A 22,549-nucleotide genomic window follows, 5' to 3' on the forward strand; every position below is an offset into this window, starting at 1 on the left:
TAGCATGATTTTCGGTTACATAAAGAATACTATGGACTTTCCTGATGGTCCAGTGGTTAAGATTTCATGCTCCAGTGTAGGGACCCAAGTTCAATCCCTTGTCAGGGAACTAAATCCCACATACCACAACTAAAAGATCCCTCAGGTCACAACTAAAGATGCTGCAACCAAGACCCAGAGCAACCAAATGTGTGAAAGTCACTCAGTCGTGTCTGAATCTTTGCAACCTCATGGACTACACAGTCCATGGAATTTTCCAGGCCAGAATACCGGAGTGGGTAGCCATTCCCTTCTCCAGGGGATCTTCCCAACCCAGGGATCGCACCCAGGTCTCTCGCATTGCAAGCAGATTCTTTACCAGCTGAGCCACAAGGGAAGCCCAGCGCAACCAAGAGTTTCAATAGATAAATATTAAAAAGAAGTAAATAAATATTAAAAAAAAGAAGAATGATAGCAAATAGTCTTACACTGAAACATAGGGCTAACACCAGTTACAACATTCCATGCGAAAAATTCTTATTCTCAGAACACCACAGAAGCCTTAGCTTCCAAGAAAAATATTAAGACCAATTATTTATTTATTTTTTTGCCTTTAATGTGGGCTCATCACCTGAATCCTCTAATCTTAGCCCACAGTCTTCAAAAGCAAAAGGAGGCTGCTGGTTTGTTAAACTGACAAAACCTGTTCAGAATCTCGATTACACTGAATTTACATATATATTTAAGGCCTGGCGTGCTGCGATTCATGGGGTCGCAAAGAGTCAGAAATGACTGAGCGACTGAACTGAACTGAACATATATATTTAAACCTGTGGATGGTTTCCTGACCTTTGATTTAATGTAAGGTGGGCCTGACCCTAATTCTAAAAATGCAACTAAATCTACTTGATTAGAACTGATGCAGGGTTATTATCATGATCACCACTGTAGTAAAAATCTCAAAGATCTCTAAATCAAATCACTGGAAAAAACACCCAATTACATACAGTCCTCCCTCCAATATCCTCCCTATGATTTATGTACGAACCTGTACCAAAAGATCATAGTTTCAAAAGCCCAAAAGCAGTCCAAGAGATATGGATGATGGTTAAAATCTGAACTTGGCCTTTGTAAGACAGTTCTCTGTGAAGAGCTGAGGTAACAGTACCCTGGGAGTGATGTCACTGTTAATTCATGATTTAAAAATAAAATGTCAGATGAAACCAAGAATTATTTGGAAAGGATGAATCACTGAGTAATATTTGCATTAATTGTAAGAGCAGGTTTTATTTCAAAATTCTGAAATACCAACTAAGCCCTTGGAACTGAAGGATTAGGAAAGACCAGGGAAAGTCCCTACTTCCTTCCTGCTCCCCCAGTCCTTCTCTCACTTTCCCTTTGCACACAGTTCTGTGCTTTTGAGGACGGACCCCGAAACAGAAAGGGAGACACTGAACTGTGAGAAGATGGGCCTAAACTCCGCATCTCTCTCCTCAACAGTGAGCTTTCAGGAACATTTTCACACCATGGAAAGGGAAACGGAAAATGTAGCCAGTTAGCAATAAATAAAATATCTTCCCCAGTGAACTTTTTTTTCTCACACGAGAAGCTAATGTTATAACTGGATAAGTTCTGAATATGTGATGAGTTCTGTATGAAAGACCTAATGGATTATTTTCTGCACATCTCTGACAGTTGCACCACCGATATCAGAGGCTAACACAAGGAGGTCTTAGTGAGGGCTGTAAAACCAAGGTTACAGGGTTGCATCATTTAAGGGTAGAGTTGGTGGCACTCCCTTCCTTGTAACCAGGGGAAAGGTATATTCACACCCCTTGACCACAGCTCACTGTAAGAAAATACATTCTATTTGATTTAATTAAAAAATAATGACAATTTTTCACATCCATTAAAATGACTTCACAATCTGCAGTTCGAAAAACAGAATCTTAGATGCCATTCAGAAGATGTGGTTGGGAATCAGATAGAAAGTGTCTCCGCTTTCAAATTTATTTTCAGTCATAATAGACACCATTGAGGTGTAATTTTAGTACCTCATCTTGGATGAAATAACAAGAAAAAGAGTGGCTTTTCATCATCTCTCTGTTGGATGATTAATTAATAAAAAGAAAGAATACACTGGAGCTTCTTTTCATGGAGGGATTTTTTGGAGGAAACATGCTGCAAGATATACACACTACATATGTGAAATATCATATATGTACTACATATAATGTGAAATATTCAAATAAAAGTGTCTATTCATGCCACAAACCTGTATGCAGGTCAAGAAGCAACAGTTAGAACCTTACATGAACAACTGCCTGGTTCAAAATTGGGAAAGGAGTATGAGAAGGCTGTATACTGTCACCCTGTTTATTTAACTTGTATGCAGAGTACACCATGTGAAATGCCGGGCTGGATGAAGCACAAGCTGTAATTAAGATTGCAGGAAGAAATACCAACAACCTCCAATATACAGATAATACCACTCTAATGGCAGAAAGTGAGGAACTAAAGAGCCTCTCAACGAGGGTGAAACAGGACAGTGAAAAAGCTGGCTTCAAACTCAACATTAAGAAAACTAAGATCATGGCATCCTGTCCCATCACTTCATGGAAAATAGAAGGGGAAAAAGTAGAAGCAGTGACAGATTTTCTTTTCTTGGGCTCAAAAATCACTGTGGATGGTGACTGCAGCCATGGAATTAGAAGACGCTTGCTTCTTGGAAGAAAAGCTATGACAAACTTAGACAGTGTATGAAAAAACAAAGATACTGCTTTGTCAACAAAGGTCCATATGGTCAAAGCTATGGTTTTTCCAGTAGTCATGTTTGGATGTGAGAGTTGGACCATAAAAAAGGCTGAGCACTGAAGAATTAATTGATGCTTTCTAATTGTGATGTTGGAGAAGACTCTTGAGAGGTCCTTGGACTGCAAGGAGATGAAACTAGTCCATCCTAAAGGAAATCAACCCTGAATATTCATTGGAAGGACTGATGCTGAAGCTCCAATACTTTGGCCAACTGATACAAAGAGTTGATTCACTGAAAAAGACCCTGATGCAGGGAAAAACTGAAGGCAAAAGGAGAAGAGGGCAGCAGAGGATGAGATGGTTAGACAGCTAGATGGTTAGACAACAGATGAGATGTTTAGACTGGGGGCTGCAGCCCATAGAGTTGCAGGGTCTGACACGACTTAGCGACTGAACAACCACATTCACTCTGCAATTCCACTTCTAGAAATGTGTACTGAAGAATTATATGGGCAAGAGTGAAAAAAAATTACAAGACTATGAAGTGAAGTGAAAGTGAAAGTCACTCAGTCATGTCTGCCTGTTTGCGACCCCATGGACTGTAGAGCCCATGTGATTCTCCAGGCCAGAATACTGGAGTGGGTTGCCGTTCCCTTCTCCAGGGAATCTTCCCAATTCAGGGATTGAACCCAGGTCTCCCACATTGCAGGCAAGTTTTTTTACCACCTGAGCTGCAGCAAAAAACTGTAAGCAATTTATATGTCCTTTGATAGGAGATTGTTAATTATAATTAAGCTACTTTCATCCAGTTATACATTACATAATTGCTAAAGTGATAATTCAGACCCATATAGAGACTTTTATTCCTTAAATATAAATTTGTTTTAATTTTCTAACTTAATTATGTAATTGGAAATACATATTTTAATAGCAAAAAAAGGAAAATAAAACCCTGTCCTGAATTTAAAGTTTAACTCTGACATCTTTAACAATTAATGATTACACTGAGTAAAACACAAAACATGAATGAATCAAAAACTTCTAAGTACTACTGGACTCTTCTTTATAATAAATAGGAAAAAAATTAACCTTAAAGGGGCTATTTATTTATATCTTCTGATCATATATTGATAGCGAAGATGAAAGCAGTGAGTTTATTTTTCTTAGAATTGCTGATTTTTTTTAGTTTTTGAGAAAGAATGAATATTTGTGTCCTACCACATTTAGATTTGCATAAACTCATTTTCTGTTTTTCCACTCCTCCACTTCATTTTCAGCTCCCTACTGTTTGAGTTAGGTGCAATGGGACCAATTAACAGGCAGAATAGCTACCTAGTACGTACAACTGCCTAGTAAGTACTGCTGCTGCTGCTGCTAAGTCGCTTCAGTCGTGTCCGACTCTGCGACCCCATAGATGGCAGCCCACCAGGTTCCCCCGTCCCTGGGAGTCTCCAGGCAAGAACACTGGAGTGGGTTGCCATTTCCTTCTCCAGTGCATGAAAGTGAAAAGTGAAAGTGAAGTCGCTCAGTCGTGTCCGACTCTTAGTGACCCCAGGGACTGCAGCCTACAGACTTCTCTGTCCATGGGATTCTCCAGGCAAGAGTACTGGAGTGGGTTGCCATTGCCTACTCCACTAGTAAGTACAAATGAAATTAAAAGACGCTTGCTCCTTGGGAGAAAAGCTGTGACAAACTTAGATAGCATATTAAAAAGCAGAGACATTACTTTGTCAGCAAAAGTCCGTCTAGTCAAAGCTGTGGTTTTTCCAGTAGTCATGTATGGATGTGAGGGTTGGACCATAAAGAAAGCTGAGCACTGAAGAATTGGTGCTTCTGAACTGTGGTGTTGGAGAAGACTCGAGAGTCCCTTGGACTGCAAGGAGATCCAACCAGTCAATCCTAAAGGAAATCAGTCCTGAATATTCATTGGAAGGACTGATGCTGAAGCTGAAGCTCCAATACTTTGGCCACCAGATGTGAATAACTGACTCATTTGTAAAGACCCTGATGCTGGGAAAGATTGAAGGCGGGAGGAGAAGGGGACAACAGAGGATGGGATGGTTGGATGGCATCACTGACTCGATGGACATGAGCCTGAGTAAGCTCCAGGAGTTGGTGATGGACAGGGAAGCCTGGCATGCTGCAGTCCATGGGGTAGCAGAGTTGGACATGACTGAGCAACTGAACTGAACTGACATTTTCAGAAAATAGAAACTCATTTTCTATGTTTTTCCACTCCTCCATTGCATTTTCAGCTCCCTACTGTTTGAGTTAGATGCAACGTGACCAAGTAACATGTAGAATAGCTACCTAGTACATACAAATGCATTGTGCTTGGAGCTGGTATAAGATAAGGTCCTTGTTCACAATGGAATACCAATCTGACACAACATTCAACTATTACTGCATGCAAAGCTTACTAGTACAGTTAGTGACACATAGCAAATCCTAGCCATTTTATGTAGCACAGTAAACAATATGTTTATAAAAAATGATGGGAATAACAGGCAGTAAACGTTTTAGGCACTCTGAGAAGAAACAAGTGTTTTCATTTCTTTCCCATCCTACATTTATGGATATACTGCCACATTCCCTCCCCATCCTTATCACTGCTGAAAAAAATGTTTGCATTTTGCCTGCAGGGACATTTGGCAACAGCTGTAGACATTTTCATCTGTTACAACTGGCAGGTGGTTCTATTGGTATCTAGTGAGTAGATATTAGAAATGCTGCTGAACATCCTCTGATGCACAGGACAGCCCCTCACGATGAAGAAATATGCAACCCCAAATATCAGCAGGGCCAAGGATGAGAAACCCAGATGCATGGCATTGTGTCATGACAGTGCGCCGCTTCACATGAAGAAAGAACTAAACTTTACTGAGTACCTGCCGTGAGTACGGAATGAGAGCTAGTGCTTCACATATTTCACGTAACTCTCAAAATAATTCTGAGAAACACTATCCCAGATGAGAATACGGAGGTGTGTAGAGAGGAAGGCATCCTTAGATGGACAGAGTAATGCCAGCTAATCTGACTCCACTGTGATTCAATCACTTTCTAAGAGGCAGAAGTGAGTTTCCTCCTGGACTCACAACTTTAATACAGCATCTTAGCTCCGGGTCTCCTGAATTTTCAGCTTGGAGACAGTCTCCCTTAGTGTAGCCTGAAAACGGGAACAGGATTGTGACAATACACAGTACTTAAGAGAGTTCTTCCGAGATAATTAAAACCGAAGGTAAAAATACCAGACAACATGAATGCAAATGGTAGCTGCCTTTTGCTTTGTTTTGCTTTAAACATCTCCTTTGATCAAGTTCAAAGGCTAGAAGGAGAATAAAGAGATTCTCTCTGAAACATGCCCATAGAAAACACCATTCTAACTAATGGTATGATGAAGGTATAAAATTAAGGTATATTGAAATGCTCCTTGAATGCTCCCTCCCTACATTAATTTAGTCATTCATTAAAAAAATATTTAGGCCTACTATGTGTCAGTTGCCAAAAACACCAAAGTACAAAGTGCGGTGCTTATACTCACAGAGCTGACAGTTGTGGCAGATTGAAAGCAACAACCCAAAATTCTTTGCAGCTCCACCTGACAAAAGGAAAAATCTATTTCTCCATCCTTTGAGTCTTGGTAGGCCTATTAACTTACTCTGACTAACAGAGTAGACAGAAGTGTGAGCTGTAAACGCAGGCTTCAAGGCCTTGCAATGACCATTCTGCTCTCTTTAAACACAGCTGCCTGTGAGTAAGCCTGGACCCTCCCACTGGAGGCCAAGAGACCACACACGGAGCAGTGAGGGGACATGCGCCCTGAGGACCCCGAGACCACACAGCACCAGCGAAGCAGCCAGGAGGTTTCAGGGATCCGCAGATGACCTGGACAGCCTCACTAATTGAGAGGAATAACAAATGCTTGTATCTTAGCTTTGTGGTGATTTTTTGTTTTTATGCAGCAAAGGCTAATGCAACAGTTTAGTAAGTCGGAAGGCAGGCAAAAGCAACGCGACGTAAGTGTCATGGGAAATGGAGGGGATGTGGGGCATAGGTTAGATAGATTATCTTGGTGATTTGGTAGTTACACTTTATCAGGGTCTTATTTAGACCACCCCCTTTGCACTCATATTACTTGTTGGCCTATTCAGTTTCCAAGTGAACAAAAGAACAAGGACAATAGGCAAAACCAGCACAGCATAAACAGAAATAAAATTAGTACTGTTAAAACCTTCAAAATATAAATATTAATAAACTGCTGCCTGGAGAATCCCAGGGACAGGGGAGCCTGGTAGGCTGCCGTCTATGGGGTCACACAGAGTCGGACACGACTGAAGCGACTTAGCAGCAGCAGCAGCTTTAAGCAGATACCATTATGTGCCAAGTCGCTTCAGTTGTGTCTGACTCTTTGTGACTCCATGGACTGTAGCCCACCAGTCTCCTCTGTTCATGGGATTCTCCAGGCAAGAATATTGGAGTGGGTTGCCATGCCCTCTTCCAGGGGATCTTCCTGAAATAGGGACTGAACCCATTCTAAAACAAATTAATAATGTTTTTAATCCTTTTAACTCTCTACTTCTTGTTATTTAGTTGCTAAGTCGTGTCTGATTCTATTGCAACCCCATGGACTGTAGCCCACCAGGCTCCTCTTTGCATGGGATTTTCAGGCAAGAATGAATACTGGAGTGGGTTCCCATTTCCTTCTCCAGGGGATTTTTCCGTCCCAGGGATCAAACCCATGTCTCCTGCATTGGCAGGTGGATTCTTTATTGCTCAGCCACTAGGGAAGCCCAACTCTCTACGACCTAACACCAAACTTATCATTCCTATGGTAATGAGCCCCATTCCTTGACTTTCCAGCTTTTGCCAATGTATTATTCTCTCATGTACTCAGGGGCAAAAATCAGCCCACTTTTTCTCCTTTTCCCTCTGCCTATCTGACACATATCCAGTCAATAATCAATTTCTGTTGATTTTTTCTCTGTATTATTTCCTGTTCTGCCCCTCCTTTCCACATTCCTTTCACTGTTACATTCCAGTTAAACTTTCACCACCTCACCTCTGAATGACAATGACAGCCTCCACCATTCTCCTTTAGGTGTTTTTTCCTTCCTTAAGCATCTTTCACATTATGGCCTTATTTCTTAAAAGACAAAGTCAAAAGTACTCAGCCATTCACCATATCACACTATAAGCATCACCTTAACAGAGTCTTAATGCTTAAGAGGTAATGCTTATCATATAATATGCTGACTGGTTGAGGGCTTTCACTACATCCTAACCAAAACCTCTATGAGAGGCAGAACTGATCATTCAAAAATGCCTTGCTGGATATGTACACCTATAGTTAATTCATGTTGATGTATGACAGAAATCAAAGCAATACTGTAAAGCAACCATCAATCAATTAAAAATAAGCAAATATTTTTTTTAAATGCCTTGCTGGGTGCCCCTGGTGGCTCAGTGGTAAAGAATCACCTTCCAATGCTGGCGACATGGGTTCGATCCCTGGTCAGGAAGATCCCACATGCCTTGGAGTAACCAAGCCCATGCTCCACAACTACTGACGTCCACGTGCCCTAGAGCCCCTGCTCCACAGCAAGAGAAGCCACGGCGACAAGAAGCCCACGCACAGCACTGAGGAGTCGCCCCCAGCCCACTGCAACTAGAGAAAAGCCCGCAGAGCAACAAAGACCCAGCACAGCCAAAAAATTACAGAACAATTTTAAATGCCTTGATCATCTTTAGCTTGTATTCTTCGTTCACAGTATGCCCTGCATCCTAAAATACCACCTTTCCTACTTAAATATTACCCACTTCTCAAGCTTCTACTGAAATACAACCTTTGCCAAGAAACCCTGCATTTCCCCTGTAACCTACAGCTCTACAGTGCGTGTTTAAGGGCTATAATACTTCTGTGTGTTGATTACTTCACACTTGACAACACACTATTCTACTCTTTATCTTTTTTTTTTAATAGATACCTAAAAATAGATATGGGCTTCCCTGGTGGCTCAGTGGTAAAAGAATCCGCCTGTCAATGCAGGAGATGCAGGTTTGATCCCTGGGTTGAAAAGATCCCCTGGAGAATGAAATGGCAACCCACTCCAGTATTTTTGCCTGGGAAATCCCATGGACAGAGGAGCCTGGTGGGCTACAGTTCAAGGGCTTGCAATAGTCCAACATGCCTTAGTGACTAAACAACAACAACAAAAATAGATAAGAGTTTTGCTTCTTTGTATTGCCAAATTAGTAAATAAATATTTTTAAAAATTAATTTTGCATTAATGGTAATAAATAGTGCAATTTCAGATTTGTCCAAATGTGAACTTTTGGTTTCAGTCATGACAGACAAATAATTACTAAACTTTCCCTCGTTGCCATAACCAAATGTAAAAGCTACACAAAATACCTAAAGCAATAATTGAAGACACTAGACAAGAGACAGTATGAGACAATATACCGTAAGAGAATGGAAAACACTTCAGGTGTGCTCCAAATTCATGTTTTGACTGAGGGTGTGTTCCAAACTATGACACAAGGAAATAGAGCCCAAATAGATAGCAGCAATCTCATTGGGCAGAGTTTCAGAAAGGAGAGAGATACACAGAGAAAAAGGCTCATAAATCTGCATAGGAGTCACTTCTGGTCATTGGCCAAATACTAAACTGTGCTAGTGCAGGACAAGATTCTGCAAAGTCTACTAAAAACAGCTGCTGGAGATCCAAACCCAGACAAGGGGGAACAAGAATAAGCTGAACTGAGATTCCAGAAGTTCCTGGAACTTCTGAGAGACTCTGAAGCTCTAATCATCTAGGGGAAAGAGAGATCATTTAACAATCTTAACATTCAGCTGTGACCTCATAAGACCATGCAATGAGAGTAAGGGATATATCCTAGAATAAGGGCTACTCTAAACTCATCTTAATAAAACCCAGTGATCCATGAGCAAATTTATTGCCTGTTACAAGAAAATTCAACAACCTTTAAACGAAAACAAAGATCCATACTCTCTACAATGTGGTGTTCACAATGTACAACAAAAAAATGACAAAATATGCAAAGAAGTAAGAAAATATGACTCAGAAGAAAAAAAGGACACAAATGATGAAATTAGCAGCCAATGCCTTTAAAACTGCCAACAGCAGTATGTGCAAGAATGTAAATGGAAACATGGAGACAGTAGATAAACAGGAGATCCTGGCACAGAAATTAAAACTATTAAAACAGAAAAACGATCAATAAAATCCTAGACTGAAATGAAGTTTCACTAAGTGGAATTAGAATATTGAGCAATGTAGAAGAAAGAATCAATAAACTTGAATAATGGTCAATAAAAAACTAGTCAAAGTGAAGCACAGATTAAAAAAAGCAGAAAAAAACACTTTCAGTGAATTATGAGACAACATGAAGTGGTCTTATATATGTGTAATTTAGAGTCTCAGAATAAGAAAAAAGAGAGAAAAACTATTTGAATAATGGTGGAGAGTTTTGCAAACTTGATTAAAAAAAAAAATGAATCCACAATTCAAGAATCTTAAAAACCCCATGTTGGATAAACACAAATAAAACCATGGTCAGTCATATTACAGCCAAACTGTTAACAACTAATGATACAAAAAATCCTAAAAATATACAGGGACAAGAGGGAACAATGGTTAAGTATGATAGCTGACTTCTCGTCAGAAACAATGATGAAAGTGCTGAAAGGAAAAAACCAAATCAGTGAAAAATGCTATATTCAGCAAAAATATCCTTTAAAAATAAAAAGTGAAATTGACATTTTTCAAATAAACAAGAGCTGAGAAAATCTGTCGTCAGCAGGTCTGCTAAAAGATGTTAAAGAAAGTTCTTCATGCTGAAGGGAAATGGTACCAGACAGAAACCTGGACCTACGTGGAAGAATAAAAAACACCAGAGGTGCATAATAGGTGGGTAAGGATAAGACTTTTTCTTGTTTGTTATTCAAAAGAAACACTACATTTTGGGGTTTATAACCTTTGCAAAAGTAGACAGTATAACAACAGAGAAGGGAAGAGGACAAATGGAAGTAAACCACTATCAAATTCTTACATTATGTATGACATGTTACAGTATTAACTCATGGTAGACTCAAGAATTCATATTATAATCCCTAATGCAACCACTTAAAAAATAGCCAATGAAGGAGATAAAAATGAAACTTTAAAAGTAACCCTTATTTATTCAAGATGGTAGGAAAGGAGGAAAAAGAGAATGAAGAACAGACGGCACAAATGGATAACAATTACCAAGACAACAGACTTAAGCCCAACCATGTCAAAAATTACATTAAATAGAAATAGACTGGAGCCAACAATACAAAAAGAGATTGACTGTTGGACACAAAAGCAAGACTCAGGTATAAGTTTGCATGAGAATTACAGCAGCACAATTTACAACAGCTAGGACATGGAAACAACTTAGATGTCCACCAGCAGATGAATGAAGAAGTTGTAGTACACATATACCACAATGGAATATTACTCAGCCATAAAAAGGAATGCATTTGAGTCAGTTCTAGTGAGGTAGATGAGCCTAGAGCCTGTTATACACAGTGAAGTAAGTCAGAAAGACAAAAACAAATTTCATATATTAACACATATATATGGAATCTAGAAAAACGGTACTGATGGACCTAGGTGCAGGACAGAAGTAGAGATGCAGACCTAGAGAACGGAGTTTGGACACAATGGGGGAAGGGGATGGTGGGATGACTTGAGAGTAGCACTAACACATATACACACAGCCATGTGCAACACAGATTGCTAATGGGAAGCTGCTGTCTAGGGTCAGGGAGCTCAGCCCAGTGCTCTGTGAAAACCTAGAGGGGTGCAATGGAGTGAGGAGACACATATGTACTTGCGGCTAACTCATGTTGTTGTATGGCAAAAGTCAACACAATATTGTAAAGCAATTACCCTCCAATTTAAAAAAATTAAAAAGAATTACACGTCAATATTAAAGACTGAGTTTAAAAGTACAAGTTATGCCAGTTACACCATGGAAATACTAAATGCAAGAAAGCAGGTTGTATTAAAATATCATATACAGTAGACTTCAAGAGAAGAATGACTACCAGGAACAAAGAGGAACATTTCATAAAATGAAGAGTCAGATCATCATTGAGAAATAATATTGTAATGTATATGTACATATTCACAGAGCTTCAAGATATATGAAGTAAAAAGTGGCAGGACTAAAAGAAGAAATGGAAATATCTACAATTATAGTTAAGATTTTTAACACTCTTCTCTTGGTAATTGATAAAAGCAAATCAAGAGAACATCAGTAATTTTCATAGAAAATTTAGGAACACCACCTTGAGCTAAATTAACCTAAGTGCATATATACAGTACAGAACATTCAACATATGACTGCAGAATATACATTCAAGTGCACATGGAACATTCACCAAGAGAGACTATATGTTGGATCATAAAACAAGTCTTGATAAATTTCAAAGAAGTACACAAAATATATTATTCAAACAAAATGAAATTAAAAACTAAGAATAGGAAGATATCTAGAAAATCCTCAAACATATATGATTAAGTCAAGATGTTAAATTGGAGGTGTGCCTTAGAATCAATAAGCATAGTAAATACAACCTCATTCCTCTGTATGAAAGAAGCATCTAAATTTTCGCTGTATCTTGTCCACTGCAATCATGGGGGACAGGATTTTCTGAGAGAAGTGATTAGAACAAATTCCAACGCTTTCTATAAGAAACAAATCTTTGCCTATGGTGATTTCTTAATCATAAATGACTGAAATTTATAGGATCAAAAATGTTTTGGACATTTTTAAATATTATAATTAAATGTCAGGTATATCAAATGGCTGGAGGAGGGCATGGCAGCCCACTCCAGTATTCTTGCCTGGAGAATCCCCATGGACAGAGGAGCCTGGTAGGCTACAGTCCATGGGGTCACAAAAGTGTCAGACACAACTGAGTGACTAAGCACATTTCAAATGGCAGATTCCATTCTAAGTAACATTTCTTTATGTTTGCACTAGAGCAGAATAGAAATCTGGTGAAAATAAATTTGAGTAGCTAGAGAAGTTCTCTAAAAATTATCGTAAATTATCTAAAACCTTACATGTTATAACTGAAGTCACTCATGGAATATTGCTGCCATTTCCCCATTAAAACCAATTGGATATTGTAAAGTAATTAGCCTTCAACTAATAAAAATAATTGGGGGAAAAAAAACAATTGAATATACTTACTCAAAGTTTATGGTCTTTCATACAGGTGGCATCAAAAAGGGATTTGACTTACTGGACTTTGTTCTGCACTTTTTGCTTCTACATTTCTATTTCTACAGATTTTTTCCTCCCTGAAACTAGAGTATGATGGGGTGGAGGATGCATGATGAGACAGAGCACAGAGGCTTCTTAGGACAGTGAAATATATACACTTGTATGATATCATGACGATTCCGTTCAGTTCAGTTCAGTCGCTCAGTCGTGTCTGATTCTTTGCGACCCCATGAACCGCAGCAAGCCAGGCCTCCCTGTCCATCACCAACTCCCGGAGATTACCCAAACTCCTGTCCATCAAGTCGGTGATGCCATCCAACCATCTCATCCTCTGACATCCCCTTCTCCTCCTGCCCCCAAATCCCAGCATCAGGGTCTTTCCCAATGAGTCAACTCTTCACATGAGGTGGCCAAAGTATTGGAGTTTCAGCTTCAGCATCAGTCCTTGCAATGAACACCCAGGACTGATCTCCTTTAGGATGGACTGGTTGGATCTCCTTGCAGTTCAAGGGACTCTCAAGAGTCTTCTCCAACACCACAGTTCCAAAGCATCAATTCTTCGGCACTCAGCTTTCTTCACAGTCCAACTCTCACATCCATATGTGACCACTGGAAATACCATAGCTTTGACTAGATGGACCTCTGTTGGCAAAGTAATGTCTCTGCTTTTTAATATGCTGTCTAGGTTGGTCGTAACTTTCCTTCCAAGGAGTAAGCGTCTTTTAATTTCCTGGCTGCAATCACCATCTGCAGTGATTTTGGAGCCCAAAAATATAAAGTCTGACACTGCTTCCACTGTTTCCCCATCTATTTCCCATGAAGTGACGGGACCAGATGCCATGCTCTTAGTTTTCTGAATGGACACTTGTAATTATACACCTGTCCAAACCCACAGAATGCACAACACCAAGAATGAACCATAATATAAACTTTGGACTTTGGGTGGTTATGATATATTAATGTTGGTTCATCAGTTGCAACAAATACACTGCTGTGGTAGGAAACACTGATTATGGGGGAAGCTATGCATGTGTGGGACAGGCAGTATATGGTAAATCCCTGTTTTTCCCCTCAATTTTGCTGTAAACCTTAAACTGCTCTAAAAAACTAAAATCATAATAAAAATAGAGTATGACTAAATTTTAATTTCATATATGGCCTTTGTCTTGAGTACTGTTATGGAGTATTTATATTTTCAAATTGAGGAGGAGGAGACTTCATGGATTACGAATTAGAGATTAATGTTGTTTTTTATTTTTTTTGGCCACGCTGTGTGGCATGTGGGTTCTTAGTTCCACAACTAGGGAGACAAGGGATCAAACCAGTGCCTGCCTGCAGTGGAAGCATGGAGCCCTAACCACTGGACCGCCAGGGAATTCCTAAGACATTAAAAATATTCTTTTGATCAAATATAGAGAAACGGATCACATTCTCTTAAATCTGATAACTTTAGTTTGGATTTTCATTTTTTACTAATTCTCCAATATCAATAAAAATATGTCCTTTATGTTTTAAGAGAAAAGGGTTCATCATGTGAACCAGCAATACTTGCTTCTTTGCATATGGTGACAACTGTCCTAGAGGGAGAAAATGGTTTCCTCAAAGAAAAAAATCATAACCACCTTCCAAACACATACACATAATGATTTGCAGGCACCAAAATCAGGCCTTATACAGAGGACTGTTCACTTCCAGACTCTTGATATGAAGGCCTTTTCACAATGACCACTCCCGTAGATAAACGCTTCTATATATGCAGATGTCAGTGTATAAAGTGAGCGGGGGGAAAAAGGTTAACCACCCTGTCTTCTATGTCTGAAAAGATCTGATGCAAATATTTCTTTCTCTTATGTCTCTTTGTCAGTGATCTTGAATACATGGCAATAAACAAAATATTTACTCAAACTCATAATTGACAAGTTAGTGTGAAAATGTGATTTATTTTATGTTTTTATTTATATATGTTGTTTAGTGAGGAAAATCTGAAATGAACTGCCTTTAGGGCTTTTAACCATAGGAGAACTCAACTTTTGTGAATCTCACTGTTAGCACCTGGAAGTAATGAAATCATTCAGTCAACTCTCAATTGTATGTGGATGAATGAGTCATGGAATCAACACATATGTAATCCAACAGTCGTTAATGAAACCTTTTAAATGAGAGTGAAGAGAAGGAATCTTGACTAAGAAGGAGCAGAAAGGGGGCTTTTGGCGTGCTGGTAATGTTCTATTTAACATTAAATGTGTTCACTTTGAGATAATTCATTAAAGTCATACCTTTGTGATTTGGGCAGTCTCTTAGTTATGTGATTTCCCCAGTTTTTAAAAGCTATTATAAAAAGAAAAAATTTAAAAAAAAGAAAAAATTTTAAATGAAAACATTACATGATCTAATGAGCTCCATGAAATAATGTATTTGTCTTGTCCAACATTACATTCCCAGTGTACCTGGCACATAGGAAGGACTCAAGATATATTCAAAAGAATTAATGGTTAAAAAGAAATTCTACAACACACAAGTGGAAGAGCTTATATAAAAAGTAAAGGTTTTCAGCGTGATTAACTTTTCAACACTCTTAACTTCCTCTTTTTGGTTTTCCTGGGTGTTCTTTTCATATCTCCAAACACTATGCTTATATCTTTTTTCTTAGTTGATCAAGTTTAGACATTGTGGCCTTGCTATGAAAGATGAGGACTCAGCTCATACCACTACCACTTACCTATCTTCTTCCTCCAAATATAGTTATAATTAGTGAGACCTTGAACCAATTCAGAATCAAAATACTGAATTTTACATTCAATTTCTGTATCATGTTTGCCTTCAATTTCTTTGGCAATATGAACATTGAGTAAAGAATAATTAACAACAAAAAGATGCAACTCCAGAACACCTGAATGTCAGGAAGAAGCTGGACTGGGACCATAAATAACTCAGAATACAAAAATAGAGAGCTCCTCATATTATCCTCATATGATAATCAATAATTGTCTTTGTACCTTCTCATGTGCATCTTCCTTAAGTTGACCTATCTCAATAAGGCAAGAAAATCTGAAATCTTCCAACAGTACTATTATAAGAAAAAAATAATTTCAGAGGGAGATGCTTAGTCTAACCTCTTTTTTTCTTTTGAAGAGAGAAAATGAGGCCCAGAGAAATTAATTTGCCCCAAGTCACAGAGCTTATCAATAGCAGCCTACCAATATTTTGTCCAGTTATTTACTTATTCATTCAGCAAACTTACCGAGCACTGTGCACATAAAAAGCAAGATGAAATCTCTGCTGTCGAGATATCTTCTGTCTAGAAAGTATAGGAAGTCAAGAGTCCATGGACTGGGAGCACAAAAGTCTTTATGGGGAAGTCAGGGAGAATGGATAGAGAAGGGACAGAGAAATGGTGATGTGTACATGTGCCTGAAGGCTGCGCAGTGAGTGCAATGGCTAGGAAGGAAAGGTCACTCCTCACCCAACGAGTGCATATGCAGAGGCCTCCAAAGGGAGAAAACATGGTGGACAGGAACTGAAAAGTGATCCGGGGGACTTGAGAAGCAGAGGATGGGTGAGCAGTAGGGTTTTGAGCTGAGGAGTGCAGGAATCAGCTTGTGAAGACAATGGAGATTCATTTCAGAAATACAAAGATTGTGATATGATCAGACTTGCCCTTTAGAAAGCTGACTTTTATGCTGAAATGAAGGATGGACTAGAAGCAGGAGATTATGCACCAGGAGACAATGCAAAAAAAAAAAAAAAGAAAGCTAGAGATTCAATGAGGAAGGGATGAATTCTGGAGATGAGAGGAGGCTGAATTGATAGAATTTGGTGATGTACTGGAAGAAATGAGTGAGTGTTCATGAAGAATGGGTTCCTAGATTTCTGGCATGGGAAACCTACTGAGTGAGCCATAGTGGGCCAACAACTGTATTCCCTAATGTGCTGGGAAAAGCAATTTGGTGGGTGGGAATGATGATAATTTGATATTGGCATATTGATGGGGACATCCATGTAATGATACTTAACTGCCTCAGCAATAAAATTATTTTCTGTGGCCTGCCTTGAATGAATGGACTCCTTCAGTTTAACACATTTTTTGTAAGTATAGCACAACTGCCACTTGCTCCCCAACACACCCCCATTATGAATCTATTTCAACTTGGGCTAATGCCTATTTGACCATTATGGTAGACTTTCTAAGAGAAATTGGAAACTTTTCCTGCCCATCATAAAAAAGAACTTCAAGGTAAATGACTATAAGGCAATGTTTTAAAATAGTCAGGAAATATTAAAATGTCCCAAGCTGTGCTTGTTACATTTAGTTAAATGTCTAAAATGGGAAACTGGGTAAACACATGGAGAAATCATAAAGGCATTATATCAAATGAATGGTATGATATAGCATGGTAGCAAGGAAGTACAATTATCTGTTGTCAAATACCATGCTTTTGATTTTAACATCTCACATGTACTGAGGTCTGCTTAACACAACTGACTTCAGAATGTGGGAGAAATGATCATTGATTTCAATTAATCAAAAGGAGGATAAGCCACAGTGAAATATCTACAAAAAAGTTCTATTCAAGGACAACCTTTCCCTCCTTCCTTTCATTCTGACCTTCCTCTTCTCATCCATAATATACAGAATTTATCCTTTTCTCTGTAATTCTGATTCACTTTCTAGATTTTTATTTTTCACATTTAAGTAAAAAATAAAGTTCAAGATCTAATTTCGTAGAGGATTCTCCCCAAAACTTTATCTATGCTTTCATTATCTTTTGTTTTGGCCAAAGTTTTCAACATTAAATTTAACTTTTATTCTTTAACTTCATGTTTTTTCCTACTTTAAATGTCCTCTGTATGAACAGCCAATCATCCTCCTTCCATCCTTCCATATTGTCTTTAACTTTATAAGTCACACAGGTGTTTATATTATATCAAGAGCATCACACCAGATGCTATACATTTTTAGGGATTCTTTTCTTCTGACCTCAGGACCACACCTAGCCCCCATTTAAAAGAAAAATACATTCTTTATAAGTCTTAATGATCAAACACCAATAAATGGTTAACTTAGAAAATAAACCTACATCTAAGTTAAGAACTAGTAGACAAAGTTCTTAAAACATCAATAAAACAGGAGTCAGGGATTCAGGTTAAAACACTAAAGAAAAAAAAGAGTCATTTTCTCCATTCCTAAAATTCTTGTCTTGGAAGACATATTTTCCAAGACAATTAAGCTGTTCAAATGAACTGCATGCAGGCTTGAACCTAGAACCAATGAATAGACAGATTAGGGAATCTGTCATCACTTTTAATTTTTATTCTTTCAAGCTTAATATCATTAGAATTGATTTCTGGAGATAAAAATGAAGGATACATTTGCCCTGACACTGAAATATAGTTTGATGTGTTTAGTAAAAGTACACAATAGATAGTAATAAAAATGATAATTTTGTAAAATAATTATTTTGGCAAAGTTAATTTTAGCAATTACTTCCTTAATGTTAACTCAACTCTTACTATAGATGTATGCTTAACTTTATATAGGTTTTGTATTTTTTTAAGTTAAAGTTAGCAAAAAAGAAAAATCTCATGTACAAGCACTAATGTAATGAATCTCATGTATCAAAAGGCTTAAATCTAAGAAAATTCCAAAGTTTTATTTTCCAGTAGGAAATGTTTGAACTGTCCGTATAATTTTTGACTACTCCAGTGAAGACTGTGACAACATTACAGCTCTGTGTTTTGTTTATACCCAGAAGTTATGAAAAAGAAAATTCTGACTGACGGAGCTTTTGTAAAGTTCTTTATGTCTTATTCTTTAAAAGGAGAGGAAAATAGCTATCTGAGAAAATCAAAATTCCACAGTTCCAACTAAAAAGAAATTATATCCAATCTATACTGGCAAATATCTGACACTTTGCACTTATTGGTACATAGAAAGCGCTCAACAACTATTTGTTGAATGAAAGAATCCCATAAGTTTTGCTCCATTTTGTTTGCTTTAAAAAAAGGCAGCCGTTTTCTGCAAAGAACAAAAATTATACTAGTTTACCTTGCATTCTGGGAAGAAGTAAAAAACTAGTTCTTGCTTCCTAAATGCCATATTCATATTCAAAGAGCATCTGAAATTCACTAGAACAATAATTTATTAAAAAGTACCCCGTATGGGTCAGAATAAAAGCTGATTGTAAGATTTTTGGCCTAATGATGAGAATGTAAATGAAAAGTAAAAAGCCAATTTGTAATGGGGACTTAAACCATCTGTTTCATTATTCTAATGTCAAATAGGCAAGAAATTAATGCAGCTGAAACTTGTAGTACTGATAATTAAATCGATCAGTTACTGTAAAAAATACAAGAGAATAATAAAAAACTAATTTATTTTTAAAATTTAAAATACAATGTTAAAATTTTTAAATACAATGATGTTTTTAGGACTAATATTCTAAATGTAACAAATATTTTTATCCATAATCTACAATCTTGAAGAGTCTATATACTCTTTAACAAATCAAACTGTGTGTCACTGTTGTGTAAAACTGCTTAGGTTTAATTTTAGTCAAGCAATAAGATTTCACTTGACAACTTATTTTCTAAGCTATTAGTTGATGTTCAAGAGTAGGTCTACCAACTTCACCTGAAAATATAAAAGCATATTAATTTGCATTCAGGAGCCCTCACTAGAACAACAGACACCAAAGGTATGAAACAATGTCATCATTGTGAAAAGAATGTTACTTTTTTTCATCTAACAGAGAGGCACTGGATACTAATTAATGAAATATTGCCAAGATAAGTGTCTTGGTAATATTATCTTAACTACTAACTCCATTAGATTATCTGGTTGCAAATATTAATCTTCTTTAAAAGGAAAAAACAAAAATCATGCTCAAGAAACTAAACTGACTTGCTAAACTATGTCGCAAGTCCCAACTTTCCTCTCTGAACATGAATGAATACCTCTATCTTTAAAACTCTCAGTCTCCTAAGCAGTGACAGGGTCAACTAAGTATGTTTCTGATGACTTATTTGTTCACCTCTAAGAACACTCTAGGGGAATTTAGTATTTATGGGAGATACAAGACAGCAAATGAGAAGTCATTCCCAGAACGCAGGGTAAACTGCTTCAATGTGGTTTTCTGGTCACCAAGCAGCAGTCTTCAATTAACTCTGATCAGACACAAATGTAGATACAGCAGCAGCACATTTAAAAGTGTCCCCCAGCCTGAAAATTCTGTTCTTTCCCTTCCTCCTTCTCTTCTTAAAACATAAATCATGCCACCTTTATATGATTTATAGTATAAACAGAAAACCAATCAGTCAAAGAAAACAACCTCCCTACTAAAAGGGGAATAAAAATTTTGCAAAACCATTGATTCTTAAGTATCCACTCTTGTTAATGTGTTTCCTAGTTAATATGTAGACTAGAAGAGCATTACCTGAATATTCCCTCTTACTGGTTAAACTTCTCTGCATTTCCACATACACTTTCTACAGCAGTCATTTCTATGCTCAGAACAGCACTTCTACTAATAAGTTCTGAAAAAGACATTTTGACTACTTTATAAAAAATCTATACAGAAACTCAGATATCATTTTTTAAATGTATTGTTTCAAAATATCAACTACTGTTCTTACTTCTCCCAAGTTCAAACTAATTGAAGGTTATGAAGTAACCACTTCCCCCAGAAGCCAGAACTTTCACCTCTTCTCAACAGGGGAATACCTCTCATAAATTAGGTAAAAATAAGGGCTTGCTGATTGAATGATAGTCCAAGATTCCTGTAGCTGCCAATTCCTTATCGGGGCCTTCCATCTACCACAATGAGCAATCCCTGAAAGTTAAGTTAAGGTAGTAACTTTCTTCATCATTTATCTGGAAGTCTGAAAGTAGTAGTAAAAACAAGCTCCATAGATACCAGTTTCTCAACTAGTGTCAATTTGTTCCAAGGAACATAACAAGAGAAATATGAGGACTGTGATCACTAAATCTAAAATTCTGCCTATTTCAGACCAATTGAGCTTTCATTAAGGGCAACTCAGTCATTACAGATGATCTTGTTTAAGAGGTAGAAGAAGGAAGTGCAAAGATCAAAGGAGTGCTTACAAAGGGGAACAACTATTTTTGTACCTATACTCCAGTATTTACTAACGAGTTTGAAAAACAGGGGCGTTTATTCAGCCCATGTAAATGCCAGCTGCAGGACATAAGATAAAACTGAAAGTTTAAAACAAAGATAACAGATTTTCAAATGCCACCAACCCCTAATTGGATTATAGCATTTTCCCGAAAAAGTCTTTCAAAGTTAGAAGTGGTTTTCTGTTCACAGCAAGCAGTATTTCACTGCCAGCATTAAATCTACACATAATGAGTCTTTCTTTGTGTTCACATTTGCCCAGTAGGCCGTGGCTTAGGAAGACATTTTATCTAAATAAGCTCCAGAGGGCTTTGAGGAGTTGCAGGTATGTCAATATGGATAAGTAAATTCAGGAGATCTCTGTTTGCTATATATGTTCTTCTCACTTTAGCAATTTAATTACATGATCAATCAATCTCTCCTTCTTTCCTATCTTCTGAAGTTCACAAGCTCAAAAAAATGCTTTGCTTTAAGTTATTTACATGATTTCTTTAGCGCATCAAACAGTAAAAGGATTCATCTCTAGAAAGCACAATGTTAAAATCAGGAAAACAACATGCTTCAGCTGAGGGCTTTATTTTAATCAGATCCCCTTTAAAAGTTCTAGCAAACACAACACAATTTAAACTACTCAGGAATATTCACTTGAGGTATTTTGCGAGAAAAATAAGCACTGAATACCTCAATCCTAAACTTCAGTGTTTACCAAAGATCATTAGTTTGTAGAGGAGCCATTTCTATGCCAGAGTTACTAAATGTTTTAGTAATACCATAGTCATTTTCGCAGATTACGGGCTTTAAAACAAAATCCCTAAGTTAAATATAGTTATTTAGTTAACTGCAATGCTGAAAAACCCTACTTAACAAAGTCCATGAAAAGATCTTAAATCTTGATAATCAACAAGGTCAACCAACCAACCAATCATCCTACAAACTCTCCTAATTTACTACGGTAAATTAATGAGAAATTTTACCTAGCATTGATTTTCAAACAACACTCCCGGCAATTTCATTACTGTTCAACCTATGGACTAAGAGCACACAATCTGAACATTTACTCTATTGGCCAAACTACTCTGCATTTCCAGATACACGGTCTACTGCAGTCATTTGTATGCTCAGAACAGCACGTCTACCGACGAGTTCTGAAGATGAGAAAGATAATATTTTGACATCTTTATCAAAAATTTATACCAAAACTCAGCTCTTTTTAAAATGTATTATTTTAAAATGTCATAATAGCTTTGTTTATATCATTTTTGTTTGAGAAGTCATGCATAACACACGGTCCGAGTGTTTTACATAATCAGACTGTCTCAAAAGTGTCCTAAGTGGGTATTTCGCTTTCAAATGCCAGTCCCTGTAGGATCAGTACCAGGCCCGCCTTGCTTTTTGAAAGG

At 37.6% G+C, this 22,549-nt stretch overlaps 1 protein-coding gene across 2 annotated transcripts in view; it reads right to left on the reverse strand.

Annotated features, from left to right (window-relative positions):
- The window catches only part of NFKB1 (nuclear factor kappa B subunit 1), a 122,312-nt gene that overhangs the window by 99,014 nt on the left and 749 nt on the right, over positions 1–22,549 (reverse strand). The window lies entirely within an intron of this gene.

The sequence above is a fragment of the Cervus elaphus genome, chromosome 17 (genome assembly GCF_910594005.1).
Source record: "Cervus elaphus chromosome 17, mCerEla1.1, whole genome shotgun sequence".
Classification (NCBI taxonomy): domain Eukaryota; kingdom Metazoa; phylum Chordata; class Mammalia; order Artiodactyla; family Cervidae; genus Cervus; species Cervus elaphus.